The sequence below is a fragment of the Meriones unguiculatus genome, chromosome 8, assembly GCF_030254825.1.
Source record: "Meriones unguiculatus strain TT.TT164.6M chromosome 8, Bangor_MerUng_6.1, whole genome shotgun sequence".
Classification (NCBI taxonomy): domain Eukaryota; kingdom Metazoa; phylum Chordata; class Mammalia; order Rodentia; family Muridae; genus Meriones; species Meriones unguiculatus.
Window position 1 is genome coordinate 34,984,223 of NC_083356.1, and position 18,799 is coordinate 35,003,021.

Consider the following 18,799-nt stretch of genomic DNA (forward strand, 5'->3'; position numbering starts at 1 on the left):
ATATACTGGATATTAGCCCTCTTTCATATAAAGGGTTGGTGAAGATTCTTTCCCAGTCTGTAGGCATTTGTTTTGTTTTGATGATGGTGTCCTTTGCTTTACAGAAGCTTTTCAGTTTCATGAGGTCCCATTTATTGATTGTTGCTCTTAGAGCCTGTCCTGTTGATATTCTGTTCAGGGAGTTGTCTCTTGTGCCAATGAGTTCTAGGATATTCCCCACTTTTTCTTGTAATCGATTTAATGTGTCTCATTTTATGTTGAGGTCTTTGATCCACTTGGATGTAAGTCTTGTACAGGATGATCAGTATGGATCTATTTGCATTTTTCTACATGTAGACATTCAGTTAGACCAGCACCATTTGTTGAAGATGCTATCTTTTTTCCATTGTATGGTTTTGGCATCTTTGTCAAAGATCAGGTGTCCATAAGTGTGTGGGTTTATTTCTGTGTTTTCTGTTTGGTTCCATTGATCCACCATTCTGTTTCTATGCCAATATTATGCAGTTTTTTATTACTGTTGCTCTATAGTACAGCTTAAGATCAGGGATGGAGCTACCTCCAGATCATCATTTATTGTAGAGGATTGTTTTAGCAATTCTGGGCTTCTTGTTATTCCATACGAAGTTGAGAATTTTCATTCCAGGACTGTAAAGAATTGTGTTGGTAATTTGATGGGAATTGCATTGAATCTGTAGATTGCTTTTGGTAAGATGGCCATTTTTATTATGTTAATCCTGCCAAACCATGAGCATGGGAGATCTTTCCATATTCTAATACCTTCTACTAATTCTTTCTTCAGAGACTTGAAATTTTTTTCATACAAGTCTTTGACTTGCTTGGTTAGGGTTACACCAACGTACTTTACGTCCTTTGTGGCTATTGTGAAGGGTGTTGTTTCCCTAATTTCTTTCTCAGCCCTTTTGTCTTTTGTATACAGGAGAGCTACTAATTTTTTTGAGTTAATTTCATATCCAGTAACTTTGCTGAAGGTGTTTATCAGTTGTAGGAGTTCCCTGGTAGAGTTTTTGGGGTCACTCATGTATACTATCATATCATCTCCAAATATGATAATTTGACTTCTTCCTTTCCAATTTGTGTCCCATTGATCTTCTTCATCTGTCTTATTGCTCTCGCGAGGACTTCCAGAACTATGTTGAAGAGATATGGAGAGTAGGCAGCCTTGTCTTGTCCCTGATTTCAGTGGGATTTCTTTAAGTTTCCCTCCGTTTAGTTTAATGTTTTCTATAGGCTTGTTGTATATTGCCTTTACTATTTGTACATATGTGTCTTGTATCTCTCCAAGACTTTAAACATGAAGGATGTTGTATTTTGTCAAATGCTTTTTTCAGTATCTAAGGAAATTATCATGTGGTCTTTTTCTTTCAGTTTGATAATATGGTGAATCACATTGAGGGATTTCCATATACTGAACCACCCCTGCATACCTGGGATGAAGCTTACTCGGTCATAGTGGATATCTTTGATGTGTTCTTGTATTCAGTTTGCTAGCATTTTTTGAGTATTTTTGCATCAATGTTTATAAGGGAGATACGCCTGAAATTCTCTTACTTTGTTGGGTCTTTGTGAGGTTTTGGTAGCAAGGTGACTGTGGCTTCATAGAATGAGTTTGGTAGTGTTCCTTCTGTTTCTATTTTGTGGAATAGTTTGAAGAGAACTGGAATTAGCTCTTCTTTGAAGGTCTGGTAGAATTCTGCGCTGAAACCATCTGGTCCTGGAGTTTTTTTTGGATCGGAGACTTTTGATGACTGCTTCTATTTCCTTAGGGGATATAGGACTATTTAATTGATTTACCCGGTCTTGGTTCAGATTTTGTAGGATCAAGAAAATTGTCCATTTCGTTTAGATTTTCAATTTTTGTGGCATATAAACTTTTGAAGTAAGTCCTAATGATTGTTTGGATTTCCTCAGTGTCTGTTGTTATGTCCTCCTTTTCATTTCTAATTTTGTCGATTTGGATGGTGCCTCTCTGCCTTTTAGTTAGCTTGTCTAAGGGTTTGTTTATCTCGTTGATTTTCTCAAAGAACCAGCTCTTGGATTCATTGATTCTTTGAATTGTTTTATTTGTTTCTAATTGATTGATTTCAGCCCTGAATTTGATTATTTCCAGCTGTCTACTCCTTTTTGGTGTGTCTGCTTCTTCTTTTTCTAGGGTTTTTAAGTGAGCCATTAAGTTGCTTGAATGAGCTGTCTTGATTTTCTTCTTGAAGGCACTTAGTGCTACGAACTTTCCTTTTAGCACTGTCTTCATTGCGTCCCACAAATTTGGTTATGTTGTGCCTTCATTTTCATTGAATTCTAGGAAGAGTTTAATTTCTTTTTTTATTTCTTCCCTGACCCAGCTGTCATTTAGTAGCAAGTTGTTCAGTTTCCATGTGTGTGTAGGCTTTTTGCTCTTTCTGTTGTTGTTGAGTTCCAGCTTTATTCCATGGTGATCACATAGCATAGAAGGGATTATTTCAATCTTCTTGTATCTGTTGAGGCTCACTTTGTGACCAACCATATGGTCTTTTTGGAGAAGGTTCCATGAGGTGCTGAGAAGAAGGTAAATTCTTTTATGTTTGGTTGTAAGGTTCTGTAGATGTCTGATAGGTCCATTTGATTCATGACCTATGTTAGAGACATTTTGTCTTTGTTTAATTTCTGTGTTGTTGACCTGTCCTTTGTTGAGAGTGGGGTGTTGAATTCTCCTCCTCTCATCGTGTAGGGATCTATGTGTGGTTTAAGTTAAATCATTGTTTATTTTACAAATGTGGGTGTCCTTGTATTTGGGGTATAGACGTTCAGGACTGTGATCTCTTCCTTGATGAGTATGACGTATCCTTCCCCATCTCTTTTGATTAATTTTGGTTGAAAGTCTATTTTATCAGATTAGAATGGCTATTCCTGCTTGCTTCTTGGGTCCATTTGCTTGGAAAGCCATCTTCCAGCCCTTTACCCTTAGTTACTGACTATCTTTGTGTCTTAGGTGTGTTTCTTGTATGCAACAGATTACCGGGACTTCTTTACATATCCATTCTGTTAGTCTGTGCTTTTTATTGGAGAATTGAGTCCATTCATGTTGAGAGAGATTAATGACCAGTGGCTGTTAGATCCTTTGATTTTGATGTTAGCTGTGGTCATAAGGTTGTGTGCTTGGTTGCTTTTTGTTTTACTGTAGTGAGATTAATTATTTCCTGTGTTTTCTTGAAAGTAGCTAGTTTTCTTGGGTTTTATATCTCCTTCTAGTGTCTTCTGCAATGCTGGATTTGTGTGTATGTATTGTTGAAATTAGTTTTTGTCATTGAATATCTTGTTTTCTCTGTCTATGAGGACTGAGAGTTTTTCTGGGTATAGTAGCCTGGGCTGACATCTGTGTTCTCTTAGGGCCTGCATCGTATTTATCCAGGTCCTTCTGGCTTTCATAGTCTCTGTTGAGAAGTCAGGTGTGATTGTGATGGGTTTGCCATTATATGTTACTTGGCCTTTTTCCCTTGCAGCTTTTAGTATTTTTTCTTTGTTCTGTATGCTTACTGTTTTGATTATTATATGGCAGGAGGATTTTCTTTTCTGGCCTAATTTATTGGCTGTTCTGTAGGCCTCTTGTATTCTTATAGGCCTCTCCTTTAAGTTGGGATATTTTTTTCAATAATTTTGTTGAAAATATTTTCTATGCCTTGGAGGAGGGAATCTTCTTTTTCCTGTATTCCTATTATTCTTAGGTTTTGTCTTTTTATGTTGTTTTGAATTTCTTGGATTGTTTGCTTCAGGAATTTTTTAGATTTAACATTTTCTTTGACAGATACATCAATTTCTTCCATTGTATCTTCCACACCTGAGATTCTTTCTTCCATCTCTTGAAGTCTATTTGTTATGTTTATCTCTGTAGTTCCTGTTTTCTTCCCTAATTCTTTCTCCCCACAATTTCCTCCATTTGTGTTTTCTTTAATTTTTCCAGTTCTATCTTCAGATCTTGAGCCTTTTTTTAAATTTCCTTTACCTGTCTGACTATATTTTCCTGTTTTTCCTTCTCTTCCTTCAGTTGCTTTTTTGAACAATCCTCTGTTTCTTTTATTTATTTCAATGATTTAAGTATTTCCTCTCTACAGGCCACAAACTGTTTGGCTCCAACTTCCTGTATTTCTTTACAGCTGGCCATAATCTGTTTTTTTGTTTTTTGTTTTTTGTTTTTGTTTTTGTTTTTTAAATCTTCGTTTAGGTCTTTACACATTTTATTTTTTTCCTTTGTTATCCTCTTCATGAACATAGATGTTAGGTCATCTTCTTGAATTTCATTCATGCTGGGATGTCCAGGGCTACTTGCTCCTTGATAAATGAGTTCTGGAGATGCCATATTGCTGTGTCTTTTGTTGGTTGAGATTTTATGCTATACCCATCAGGCTATCTTTTGTGTTGGGTGTTACTTTTTGGTGGTTCCAGGACTCTGTGGTTGAGAGAATCCCTTTGGCAGAAAGATGGTTTTTCCTGAAGGAAGCCTCCTCATCTTTTTGGGTATCGTCACTGTATGGCTGGTGTTTTTTAGGAGTTGCCACATCTCACCTCAGGCATAGAGACCTGAGTGGTAACTGTGGTCCTTGTTATTCGACAGGGCTCTCCTCTCATCTGGAGAAGTCCTGGAGACAGCTGTTCTGCTTCTGGGTTTCTTGTTGTAAATTTAGTGAGCTGCTGCTGTAACCTGGGTGTTATAAGAAATGACATTCATGTATTATTTCTATGGTGTTTGGTGCTCACAGAATTATTTCATTTGATAGTCACAATTAATTTCTGACTTAAGAATCATTATCACTTATAACCATAAAGATAAAGAAAATGAGGTTCAGTGAGGGTACTAGCTTTACTCAAAGCAACAAAAGTCTTACTGAAGGTAAAGTTAGGAATGGACCCTGCAGAAAGTATCAGGAAAATTGGTCCCATGAAGTTCCTTTGCTTTCTATATGGCTTTTTTTTCCTGTTCTGGATCACTTTCATATTTTCAAATTATCACTTATTTGGGTAGGGATAAGCTCCTAAGATGCGAGAATAGAAAATGAATTCAGAGGAAGATGAGGTTTCCGGAGATTTTTGTAGACCGTTGAGCTGGGGAAAGCTTTGAAAAAGAGATGTTTGAGCTTCACTTGATTGGAGTGGTTTATATTAGTATTACTTTGGGTCAGCACTAAACCTAGAATGGTAATTAAAGGTCTAGTTCTGAAATTTTATTTTTTTTCATGGATTTACATAGAATAAGCTGGTCAGTGCCAAAGAGTGATTCATGTCAGAAATCCTTTGTAAAACTGCAGGATTGTGAAGATGCATATTTTTGGACTCTCATTAAATATTTCCAATAGTCTAGTTGCCAGTGCCTTCTGCACAATGAGGTGAAATATCTTGTGCCTGTACAACACAATGTTTGTAAGATGCTTCATAACAGTATTCATTTGAACTTATGAAGAATTATATGAAGTGGATTGGGGTTGTTGCTGGTTATCATGTGAACAAGATTGAAGCTAAGACAAGCAAAATGATATACCCATGATTATTTAGCTGGGAAATGGAAATAGGATGAAAAATTTGAATTATAGACTATATGTCCTTTTTAGGGAATCATAGCACTTTACTAATCAGAACACAGGAATCCCATACAACTATAACAGTTGATCTCTATTCCTATCCCCATAGAACTGTGAGAAAGCTGATGAGATGGGGAGGTGGAACCATGCTAGGCACAATGAAACTAAAGAAGCTAATGAGTGTGTGTGCATGTGCACCGAGAGGAGACAGAGAACAAAATGTGAAAGATCTGAGGGCTTGCTTGAGGGCTGTTAGCATCTCTGATACTTTCCAACACCAGAACATCAAAATTATCTGTGGCAGATAGAATTTGGCAGCAGCAAGTTCATATCTTTGGAATGAATGGTATGCATAGGGTAAACGCCATGGATAACATAGGGAGGCATCCAGCCTTCTCTCAAGGGCTTGCAGTCTAGGGGAGAGAGACAATTCCCTAGGTGCCTTCAGTCCATTGTGAGAAGGAGGCATACAGGATGTGCAAGGAGCTATTAATACAGGACTAGAAAGTTTAAAAACCAATATTCTTACCGCGGGAGAGGAGAATCCGGAGGGAAATTTCATGAATGTAGTCAGCCAGGGGAAATGTGAATGAAGTGATGGAGAGACAAGAAGAGCAGCTGCAGAGGAGACAAAACCCATGATCTCAATTTCTTCTGCACCAATGTTTTCCAGCCACATCCTGTCCTTTTGGCTTTGCTTCCCTATTTTCTACCACATCTTTTTCAGGCATTTCTGCATTCAAATAGAAAAGTGCTCTGTGGGGGTTCTTCCTCAGCACTTACCTGAGCATTTCTTGGCAGATTGAAGGATACGCATATTTTCTTGTATTCCTGGGGTCTTCAGTGATAATAACATAACAGTAATATGTTCAGCTGTGTATTTTGCATATGTACCCAGTGATTGACAGGGCAGGATTGTTTAAGCAATACTAATTTACAATTTAATAAGATTGCGAACCTGATAACTGAGACGTACTTTCCCCCTTTTCCTCTTGTGATAGAAAAAAACACACACACACAAAAAACAAACAAAGAAACAAACAAAGAAAAAACCCCGAGCATTTCTCATGCTCAAAGAAGATGACTATGGAGACCTTTCTGGTTTGTATACAAGAGTTATAGATGTAATATTACAACAGAACGTTTATTGATGGGTTGGCCAAAGCTGCTCTTCTTAATCTAACTCTTGGTTGGAAGAGCTCTAAGACAGTAGTTCTCAACTTGTGGGTCTCTACTTATTTTTTTTGGGGGGGGGAGCTGTCACATATCAGATATCCTGCATATCAGATATTTGCATTATGGTTCATAACAGTAGCAAAATTAAAGTTAAGAAATAGCAATGAAAATACTTTTATGGGTCTGGAGGCAAAAATCTGCTGTGCATTGCTGATAAGTAATTTTCTGGGGAAAAACCTCTGAAGTTCCCTGGATTTATTATCTATCTATTTATTTATTTATTTGTTTGTTTTGGTGTCTAGCCAACAGGTCATTTATGACTGTGGATACTTACACAGAGGTCTGATGGAAGAAATCACCCAGAAGGATAGTATGCATCAGAGATGCACAGTATGCTCTTCTCAGCCACTGGCTCTTAGAAAAAGAGTAGATATGGATAGATGTATGTATCTCACTGATATATAAAGAATGTGTAACATATAACCTACAATCACAAAAGGTATGGTACTCTGAATTATAAATGCCATAGAGCTGGTTGATTATTGGAGAATGTTTTGGTTCCTTTTTGCCTGACTCTTGGATTTGCAGTTAAGCTGTGTTTTCAGTTGATGAATAAGTGTTGCTAGCATTTGCCTTTACTTATGTTATAAACTAATGCAACAAAATCAACAACAAGAATTATTTCATTGATGAATCAGATAATGGTTTTTGACTACTTGGGAGCTATATTATATCTTCTCTCCAATAGTATAATGACCACAGACACTACTGACAGTAAAGTTTATTAATTTATATTATTTTGTACATCCCTCTCTTAAATCTAGATAACCAATAAAACAGTGAGCAATGAGTGAATTTTTTTTTTTTTGAGGCAGGATTGTTCATGGGCCTGGAAGTCACTGGTTAAACTCAGGAATGATGTATCTCTACACCTCCAGTGTTAGGATTACAAGAGTATGTGTCCACATTTACTTTTCTCTGTGGGTTCTAGGGGTGCATCTCAGATGCACATACTCACATGACAAACAACTCACTAAGTGAGTCATCTCCCAGTTTTTAAGCAAGCATCTTTTAAATCCTGTGACAGGTGCTGTTTGGTGACTGTCCATCCCTTCACCACTTTGCCTTTCCAGGTCCAGAAGGTGTTCCTTCTTATCTCAAGGCTTTCCCTAACGTCAGCAAGTGAATCAGTGTCTTGATAATATCCAGGTACAGTCCTCAGCATGCAGAGGTTGATGACATGGATAAATGCCTTAGGTGCTCTACACTCAAGGTGATGGTTACTGTCCACCATGCTATAACGGAACACCTCTCCCTGTCTTCACAGTGATAAATAATTTAACAATTACTTTTGACTTATTTCCCATTTTTCTTTTTCTCTGTCATTTACCTTGTATTTGGTACAATATTTTGTGAGTGATCAAAACATGTACCAATTCATTGTCCTTAATAAAGGATCCCAGGGGGCACCCCAGGAATCTCAGGACTGGTGCTTCTCCCCAGTAAGCAGGTGCACTTTGGATGTCTTACCCGGGTATTGGTCCTCTCTGTAGCCTTTGATTAAAGAAAAATCTTCTACTACTGAGGAATTAGAACAATTCTGTACTTCAGGAGTAAAGGAAGCCAAGGCTCAGAGGCAGATGAATCTCTCTGGTGTTACATAGCTGCTTACTGGCAGGACCAGCGAATAGAACTCAGCTGACACTTAACTCCCTTAGGACTGGAGCAGTCTTATTGTAGGTAGGATATATCTTACTATTCCTGGGAATTGTGCAGAGTTTGATTCTGCCCATCTAACGTGCATACCACTTTCTCTGACAGAACAATAATTTTCCTTACAGAAAGTACCCTTTCCGACTTAGAGTTTGTGTGAATTGTCTGAACCCCATCTCCAGGTACTGAGTGCTATGTTCAGCAGTAAACAACCTGTGTCTCACCAGCTATTAACAGTTCAGGGTGAGCACCTCACTCAAAGAATTCAATCAGAGATCATCATGAAACTTTTACATGACGCTCACTACACATGAGCCATGACTACGAAAGCCCAGCAATATAAGGAATTAACAAAATTGATATCATAAAAAAAGGAAACCACAGTAGAGTAATAAAGGACAATGAGAAAGAGAAATGTAGAAATAGTGAAGGAGAGGAGAGAGGAGAAGGGAGGGGGTGGGAGGAAGGGAAAGGAAAAGAGAGCAGGAGAGGGAGAGGGAGGAGGAGAGAGAGTTTCAATAACACTACTTTAGCATCTGGATGAGAGGACATCTGGACATTTTCTAATTCTGGGCTTTTTGTTACATAAACAAATAAAACAATCTTTCCTTTCTTCTAGTAATTGGCATGTGTTTTTCTTACAATTTACTTGGGAAGATCTAATGATGCATCATGCATCCTCCCAAAGGAAGACCTCTTGAGGATTTCCTTAATGAATTTGTGTTTTTTGGAGACTCAGTGTTTAATGATGCATTGTTTACTCTCATGTCTCCAGTGCCCAGCTATTTGTCCAACACTTCATGAGCCCCATTTAAGCAATTGGTGTCTGAAAGCCCATGTCCCTTTCTCTCTCAATTTACCTTGTTTCTCACGATTAGTGAACATTTAGGTTCCGAACTGAATTAATTCATCTCAGTTTTCTTCTCTCTCTCTCTCTCTCTCTTGCCAAATTCATGGTGGCACAATAAAAAATAAATAAAGAGGGTGGAAGCATGGGGAACATGAGATGACTCAGCAGGTAAAAATGCTTGCCATGTAATCTTGACAACCTAGCTTCAATTTCCTAGTATCCACAGTGGAAGAACAGAGCCAACGCTACAAAGTTATTAAACTGTTTTCTGTCAGAGACAGTGCCCCTCCAGTCCCCAACCCTAGCACTCCACTTGCTAGCTGTGCTTTCTTGACTGCCTCAGTGGAAGAGGATTCACTTAATCCTGTTGATACTTGTGCTGCAGTGGGTTGGTATGGGGTGTGGGGCTAGGAGAAGGGGCTCCTCTTTTCAGAGAAGAAGGGGAGGAGGAGAGGGACCTGGAGGAGAGAAGTGAGTGGGCTGTACAGTGGGAAAAGTAATCAATTAAAAAAAAAGAAGCTGTTTTCTGACCTCCACATGTTTCCCATGCCACGTATACACCCATATATGAACGCACACACAAAACACACATACACAGAAAACAGTAATAAATAAATTAAAAGTAACTATTTAGAAAGGCCTTTTAATATTACTAGGGCAGTCTTAGGACAAAACATTTCTGCATTTGGGCCATGGTCACTACATCAAGTGATCTTCTCTACAACCCGCAACGAGCACATGTGCTCAGAGCCCAGTACTGTCTCGTAGCTTTTCTGGGAGGCATTAGGAGCAATTGTTATTTTTGGCTCAGACCCATCCTGTCATGCTCGATACCAGTCCCACTTCATAGGCTGACAGTCTGGGGCAGCCACTGAAGCCTTGTACCCAGTGGGCAGCTATTCTGGGATGTTAGTTCTTGACAGTCACAGTGGCTTCCTGGCTGACTCATACCCCAACTGAGCCCCCATTGTGCTGGGCTAAGATGGTTCAGCAGCCAGTTTTGATGCCCCTAATCAAAGAATGACATCCTAAAATCTTGCAGTCAGCCACGCACAGCACACTGGACTGGAAAGAGATTGAGGGCTTCTAAATTTAACCACAACCACTTTAGAAATGAGAATCTGGGAGATTTTTGAGGATGAAAACTGGGATGTTCTTTATTATCTTCTGATGTTTGAATTGGCTTGCTGAGTAAAATCCCGCCTGAACTTTTTCTTATTAGCTATGTGAGTTTTGCAAAAGCCACTTTCCTACTCTAATCTGGTCATCATCTCCTGCTGCCCTTGGTCAAATGGTCATCACAGAATCGAAATGGTAGGGTTCTTCAGGCGATAAATGATCATCTTGTTCAAGGATCCTGGTCAACACTTGACATATTTTTGGTCACTGTGATATTTTTGCCTCCTTTAGATTTCCAGTGTTTGTATAGCTTAGAAAATATGAGACTATGAGTCAACAAAACAATGGATGAATGGATGTTGATAACAGAGTAATTATTTTTTTCTCCATTTTTCTACTCTAACAATTTCAGTGAACTCAACAATTCACATATATGTACATTGAAGCCACTGAATGACCTCCAAGAAATATACAGAGTCCATTCTGATATCTCCCAAGTCAATGCATAATTTCCTCCCTGGCTTTGTTTACTCTAATTCAGCCTTGCCTAAGGCATTTGGTGCTCTAATTCTTCCTTGAGGTTAACTCCCAGAGGACTTTTTGTGGCATTTTCTTTTTAACTATTTCTGCTGACACCTTGCAGCTGTCCAGAGGCTCAGCTCTGTATCTTCTCTAGGTGAGGAGGTAGTCCTCCTCCTACACATAGGGATTGTAACCTTTCAGTTCAGTGTCTTCAGCAGGGAATCAGTGTTTTTCTAGGTGAGTTCCTTCCCTCTTACTAATTTCTTCTTATTTACTTATTTATTTACTAATTTATTAGTTTTGTCAGTGTTTGTGTGTGGGTACATGCGTATATGCAAGTGTGCAAGCAACATGTGTCTGTGCATGCAGAGGCGAGAGGTAAATCCTGAGGTTCAGTACTCAGGTTCTAGTCCCCTTGTGTTTTGAGACAGTATATCTCACTGGCCTCAAGCTCATCAAATAGGATAGGCTAGCTGACTAGTGAGTGCCAGGGATCTGCCTGTCCATAGAACTAGGATTATGTATGTGAATCACCATATCTTCCTTTTTTTTTTTTTTTTTTTTTTTAAATATGGGCTCTGGTGATCAAACTTAGTTCCTTGTACTTACCTGATAACTGGTTTGCTGAGTGAGCTATCTCTCCCAAGACTTGCTTAGATCTTCTTCACAAAGGCCTTTTTGTCCCATAAACTTAGTTTACCCCTTTACTTTCAAAGGTTTATTTTTAGATAAGACCTTGTCATGCAGCCAAAGATGACCTTAAACTCACAATCCAAGAACTGGAATTACAGGGTCAACTCACAGATACCATACTTTTAATCATTGTCACCTAAATACATGTTGCTAGTCACATAGAGAGAATGCTGAACTCTTTGTAAGCATTGTATCACTACGATTGTTAATTTAATAGACTTTGATGCAGCATTCTGCTTTTACTCTATTCCAATTTTTAAAAATTACATTTAATCTATTCATGTTTTTACTTTTTGTGTGCTACAGCATATGTATGCAGATTAGAGGACAATTCTCAAGACATGATTTTTTTAAATATATCTTTTTATTTTTTAATATTGCATATCTTTTATTTCTTTTTAATTTTTTATTTTTTTTATTAATTACAATTTATTCACTTTGTATCACCCCATAAGACCCTTCCTTCTCCCCTCCCGATCCCAACCTTCCTCCACTTCTTCACACATGCCCCTCCCCAAGTCCACTGATAGGGGAGGTCCTCCTCTAATTCCTTCTGATATTATCTATCAGATCTCATCACGAGTGGCTGCATTGTCATCTTCTGTGGCCTGGTAAGGCTGCTCCCCCCTCAGGGGGAGGTGATCAAAGAGCAGGCCAATCAGATTATGTCAGAGGCAGTCCCTCTTCTCATTACTATGGAATCCACTTGGACACTAAACTGCCATGGGCTACATCTGTGCAGGGGTTCTAGGTTATCTCCATGCATGGTACTTGGTTGGAGTAGGAGTCTCTGGAAAAACCCCTGTGTTCAAATTTCTTGTTCTGTTGCTCTCCTTGTGGTGTTACTGTCCTCTCCAGATCTTACTATTTCCCACTTCTTTCATAAGATTCCATGCATTCTGCTCAACAGTTGGTCAGCATCTGCTTTGATAGTTTGCAGGGCAGAGCCTTTCAGAGGCCCTCTGTGGCAGGTTTCTAGCTTGTTTCTTGTTTTCTTCTTCTTCTGATGTCATTCCTCTTTGCCTTTCAGGATGGGATTGAGCATTTTAGTCAGGGTCCTCTCCCTTGATTAGTTTCTTTAGATGTATAGATTTTAGTAGGCTTATCCTATATTACATATCTATATCAGTGAGTATATACCGTGTGTGTCCTTCTGCTTCTGGGACAGCTCACTCAGGATGATCCTTTCCAGGTCCCACCATTTACTTGCAAATTTCATGATTTCCTTATTTTTCATTGCTGAGTAATAATTCCATTTTGTAGATGTACCATAATTTCTGCATCCATTCTTCAGTTGAGGGGCATCTGGGTTATTTCCAGCTTCTGGCTCTTACAAGTAAAGCTGCTACAAACATGGTTGAGCGAATGTCCTTATTGTATACTTGAGCCTCTTTTCGATATATGCCTAGGAGTGATATGGCTGGATCTTGAGAAAGCGTTATTCCTAGTTGTCTGAGAAAGCGCCAGATTGATTTCCAGGGTCGTTGTACAAGGTAACATTCCCACCAACAGTGGAGGAGGGTTCCCCTTTCTCCACAGACTCTCCAGCATGTGTTGAGTTTTTCATCTTAGCCTTTCTGATGCATGTAAGGTGAAATCTCAGGGTCATGTTGATTTGCATTTCCCTAATGGCTAATGAAGTTGAACATTTCTTTAAGTGTTTCTCTGCCATTCAATATTCCTCTACAGAGAATTCTCTGTTTACCTTTGTTCCTATTTTTTAATTGGATTACTTGGTTTGCTGTTTTTCACCTTCTTTAGTTCTTCATATATACTGGATATTAGCCCTCTGTCAGAAAAAGGGTTGGTGAAGATTCTTTCCCAATCTGTAGGCATTCGTTATGTTTTGAGGACTGTGTCCTTTGCTGTACAGAAGCTTTTCAGTTTCATGAGGTCCCATTTATTGATTGTTGCTTTCAGAGCCTGTGCTGTTGGTGTAATGTTCAGGAAGTTGTCTCCTGTACCAATGAGTTCAAGACTTTTCCCCACTTTTTCTTCTAACCGATTTAATGTCTCTGGTTTTATGTTGAGGTCTTTGATTCATTTGGACTTTAGTTTTGTGCAGGGTGATAAGTATAGATCTATTTGCATTTTTTTTTCAATGCAGTTTATTCAGGAACCTTGAACAATCATCTGACCCTGGGGAAAGCCAGCCCACAGCATAAATAGCCTCTGGGTAGCCAGGCCCAGCATGCCACGTGGGCAATGCAGATAGGTCCACATACATGGAAGCAAGCCAGATCCTCAGCCTTAGCCAAATGTGGAGTTGTTCCTGACAGAGAGCACTCACCATCAGGAAGGTAGAAGGCGGAAACCAGCTCCACCTTTAAGGCGCGGCATTACACAGCTCTCTACAGTTCCCCCTTTTTGTTTTAGATGCATCAGGCAAGAGTAGAGGTCTGATCTCTGATATTAGAAATAAATTGGGACTTTGTACTGATGTTCATTTAGGTGTCATCCACCCAAAGGGCATCAGACCCGTCCGATACCTTTTTCTCAGAGACGGGACCTGGGGCATCAATCCACATGCAATCAGACAAGCTCTTCTCTGGGTCCAAAGTGGCTGACCCTGAGTGCAGTGCTTAGCCTCGCATCCTGAGCGTAACATTTTAGCTTTTTATGGTAGCCAACCATGCTTGGGGAGACTGTCCTGCTTCAATGGCTGTAAAGGCCTGAATGGTCATGGCTGCATTACACTGTTGTGAGACTCTAATTTGCATATATACCACAGGCAAACCAAGGTGACCAACACCAGAAGGCCTGCTAACGTTCCCATGCCCACCCATTCCTTCAGATGATTCATGACTGCAGCAATCCATGATGATAACCCTGTGGCTAGTCCTGCGTCCACTCTGGTAGAATTTACCATGACAATGGCCACTCTCATTTGCTCCATCGTAGTATCGAATTCTCCAGTCCAATTACCTAAAATATAGCTCGACAATTGTTTAGACAGATTTGCAGCACAGGGAAAATTCTCATGTTGTATGCTAGTGACTCAAAGTCCAGCATACTTTCATTGACAGCCAAGTTGAGTGATTTGCCATAGAGTATCAATTTGCTCCTGCAAGAGGTCAATCCTCTGATTGAACACCATCAAATCTCCTTTTAGTTGAGCATTAATTCCTTTTTGTACATCTAAGGCATGAGCTACATTGGCTAAAAGGTTATTCAGGGTCTGAGCAGTCTGCACAGTATGACTCATGGCTAATGCCGTGGTGGTAGCTCCAACAGCCGCCAATGAGATGGCAGTAACAATGGCAGCTGTAATTCCAGGATCCCTTTTCTGTCTGAAGAGAGTCATAGCGTGAAGGCATCAACGGGCACAGGCACCCAGCGAGGCATGCGAGTAACCAGCTAGTAAATTTACTAGCATTCCAGCATTGGGCAAAAAAGCATGTATCATTACCACAATTACTTGGCTCTATCTGGCTAATAATGAATAAAAATGGGGGATATAGACAAACAGGTGTGGGCTTATAGGAAATATTATGAGAAGCCTTAACCCCTCCTTGGAACATCCTGCGTCAGTTCTAGAACTAGCAGTGGTGGTGTCCGAGGTCTGAGTAGGTTCAGGAGACCATTGCCCCCAGGGGCGAGACGTGCTCCATGCCAATTGACTAACTCCATGTTTTCCTCCAATTTTGAAAGTCATTTAAGTTCTTAAATTATTTTTTCCCTTTTTTCTTAAATTTTTCATCAATTACACTTTATTCATTCTGCATCCCCCCATAAGCCCCTCCCTCCTCTCCTCCCAATCCCACCCTCCCTCCTCCCTCTGCTTGCATGCCACTCCCCAAGTCCACTAATAGGGGAGGTTCTCCTCTCCTTTCTGATCTTAGTCTGTCAGTTCACATCAAAAGTGGCTGTATTGTCCTCTACTGTGGCCTGGTAAGGCTGCTCCCCCCCAGAGGGAGGTGATCAAAGAGCAGGCCAATCAGATTATGTCAGAGGCAGTCCCTCTTCACATTACTATGTAACCCAATTGGACTCTGAACTGCCCTGGGCTACATCTGTGCAGGGGTTCTAGGTTATCTCCATGAATAGTCCTTGGTTGGAGTATGAGTCTCTGGGAAGTTCCCTATGTTCAAATTTTCTTGTTCTGTTGCTCTCCTTGTGGAGACCCTGTCCTCTCCAGCTCTTACTATTTCCCAGTTCTTACCTAAAATTCCGTTCACCTGCCCAACAGTTGCCCATCCAGCTCAGCATCTGCTTTGATAGTCTGAAGGGCAGAGGCTTTCAGAGGCCCTCTGTGATAGGTTCCTAGGTTGTTTCCTGTTTTCTTCTTCTTCTGATGTCCATCCTCTTTGCCTTTCTGGATGGGGATTGGAAGTTTTAGTTAGGGTCCTCTCTCTTGCTTAGTTTCTTTAGATGCACAGGTTTTAGTGGCTTTGTCTTATGTTGTATGTCTATATGAGTGAGTATATACCATGTGTGTCTTTTTGCTTCTGGGACAACTCACTCAGGATGATCCTTTCCAGATCCCATCATTTACCTGCAAATTTCATGATTTCCTTATTTTTCATTGCTGAGTAATATTCCATTGTGTAGATGTATCACAATTTCTGCATCCATTCTTCAGTTGAGGGGCATCTGGGTTGTTTCCAGCTTCTGGCTATTACAAATAAAGCTGCTACAAACATGGTTGAGCAAATGTCCTTTTTGTGTACTTGAGCCTCTCTTGGATATATGCCCAGTAGTGGTATGGCTGGATCTTGAGGAAGCGTTATTCCTAGTTGTCTGAGAAAGCGCCAGATTGATTTCCAGAGTGGTTGTACAAGTTTACATTCCCACCAGCAGTGGAGAAGGGTTCCCCTTTCTCCACAACCCCTCCAGCATGTGTTGTCACTTGAGTTTTTGATCTTGGCCATTCTCATGGGTGATGTGAAATCTCAGGGTTGTTTTGATTTGCATTTCCCTAATGGCTAGTGAGGTTGAGCATTTCTTTAAGTGCTTCTCTGCCATTCGGTATTCCTCTACAGAGAATTCTCTGTTTAGCTCTGTTCCCCATTTTTTAAGTGGATTACTTGGTTTGCTGCTTTTCAGCTTCTTTAGTTCTTTATATATACTGGATATGACTCCTCTGTCAGATAAATGGTTGGTGAAGATTCTTTCCCAATCTGTAGGTGGTCGCTTTGTTTTGATGATGGTGTCCTTTGCTTTACAGAAGCTTTTCAGTTTCATGAGGTCCCATTTATTGGTTGTTGCTCTTAGAGCCTGTGCTGTTGGTGTTCTGTTCAGGAAGTTTCCCCATGTACCAATGAGTTCTAGGGTATTTCCCACTTTTTTTTCAAGCCGATTTAATGTGTCTGGTTTTATGTTGAGGTCTTTGATCCACTTGGACTTCAGTTTTGTGCAGGGTGACAAGTATGGATCTATTTTCATTTTTCTACATGAGACATCCAGTTAGACCAGCACCATTTGTTGAAGATGCTATCTTTTTTCCATTGTATGGTTTTGGCGTCTTTGTCAAAGATCAGGTGTCCATAAGTGTGTGGGTTTATTTCTGGGTCCTCTCTTTGGTTCCATTGATCCACCATTCTGTTTCTATGCCAGTACCATGCAGTTTTTAAAACTGTTGCTCTATAGTACAACTTAAGATCAGGGATGGAGATACCTCCAGAAGATCTTTTATTGTAGAGGATTGTTTTAGCAATTCTGGGTTTCTTGTTATTCCATATGAAGTTGAGAATTTTCCTTTCCAGGCCTGTAAAGAATTGTGTTGGTAATTTGATGGGCATTGCATTGAATCTGTAGATTGCTTTTGGTAAGATGGCCATTTTTACTATGTTAATCCTACCAAGCCATGAGCATGGGAGATCTTTCCATCCTCTCATATCTTCTTCTAATTCTTTCTTCAGAGATTTGAAATTTTTTTCATACAAGTCTTTGACTTCCTTGGTTAGGGTTACTCCAAGGTACCTTATGTCATTTGTGGCTATTGTGAAGGGTGTTGTTTCCTTAATTTCTTTCTCAGCCCTTTTGTCTTTTGTATACAGGAGGGCTACTGATTTTTTTGAGTTAATTTTGTATCCTGCCACTTTGCTGAAGGTGTTTATCAGCTGTAGGAGTTCCCTGGTAGAGTTTTTGGGGTCACTCACGTATACTATCATATCATCTGCAAATAGTGATAATTTGACTTCTTCCTTTCCAATTTGTATCCCCTTGATCTCCTTCAACTGTCTTATTGCTCTAGCAAGGACTTCCAACACTATGTTGAAGAGATATGGAGAGAGTGGGCAGCCTTGTCTTGTCCCTGATTTCAGTGGGATTGCTTTAAGTTTCTCTCCATTCAGTTTGATGTTGGCTATAGGCTTGTTGTATATCGCCTTTACTATGTTTAGATATGTGCCTTGTATCCCTGATCTCTCCAATACTTTGAACATGAATGGATGTTGGATTTTGTCAAAGGCTTTTTCAGCATCTAGGGAGATTATCATGTGGTTTTTTTCTTTCAATTTGTTAATATGGTGGATCACATTGATGGATTTCCGTATATTGAACCACCCCTGCATACCTGGGATGAAGCCTACTTGGTCATAGTGGATAATATCTTTGATGTGTTCTTGGATTCGGTTTGCAAGTATTTTATTAAGTATTTTTACATCAATGTTCATAAGGGTGGAAATTCTCTTTCTTTGTTGAGTCTTTGTGAGGTTTAGGTACCAAGGTGACTGTGGCTTCATAGAATGAATTTGGTAATATTCCTTCTGTTTCTATTTTGTGGAATAGTTTGAAGAGAATTGGTGTTAGCTCTTCTTTGAAGGTCTGGTAGAATTCTGCGCTGAAGCCATCTGGTCCTGGGCTTTTTTTGGATGGGAGACTTTTGATGACTGCTTCTATTTCTTTGGGGGATATAGGTCTATTTAGTTGATTTACCTGGTCCTGGTTCAGCTTTGGTAAGTCAAATCGATCAAGAAAATTGTCCATTTCATTTAGATTTTCAAATTTTGTGGCATATGGACTTTTGAAGTAAGTCCTAATGATTGTTTGGATTTCCTCAGTGTCTGTAGTTATATCCCCCTTTTCATTTCTGATTTTGTTGATTTGGGTGGTGTCTCTCTGCCTTTTAGTTAGCCTGGCTAAGGGTTTGTCGATCTTGTTGATTTTCTCAGAGAACCAGCTCTTGGTTTCATTGATTCTTTGAATTGTTTTATTT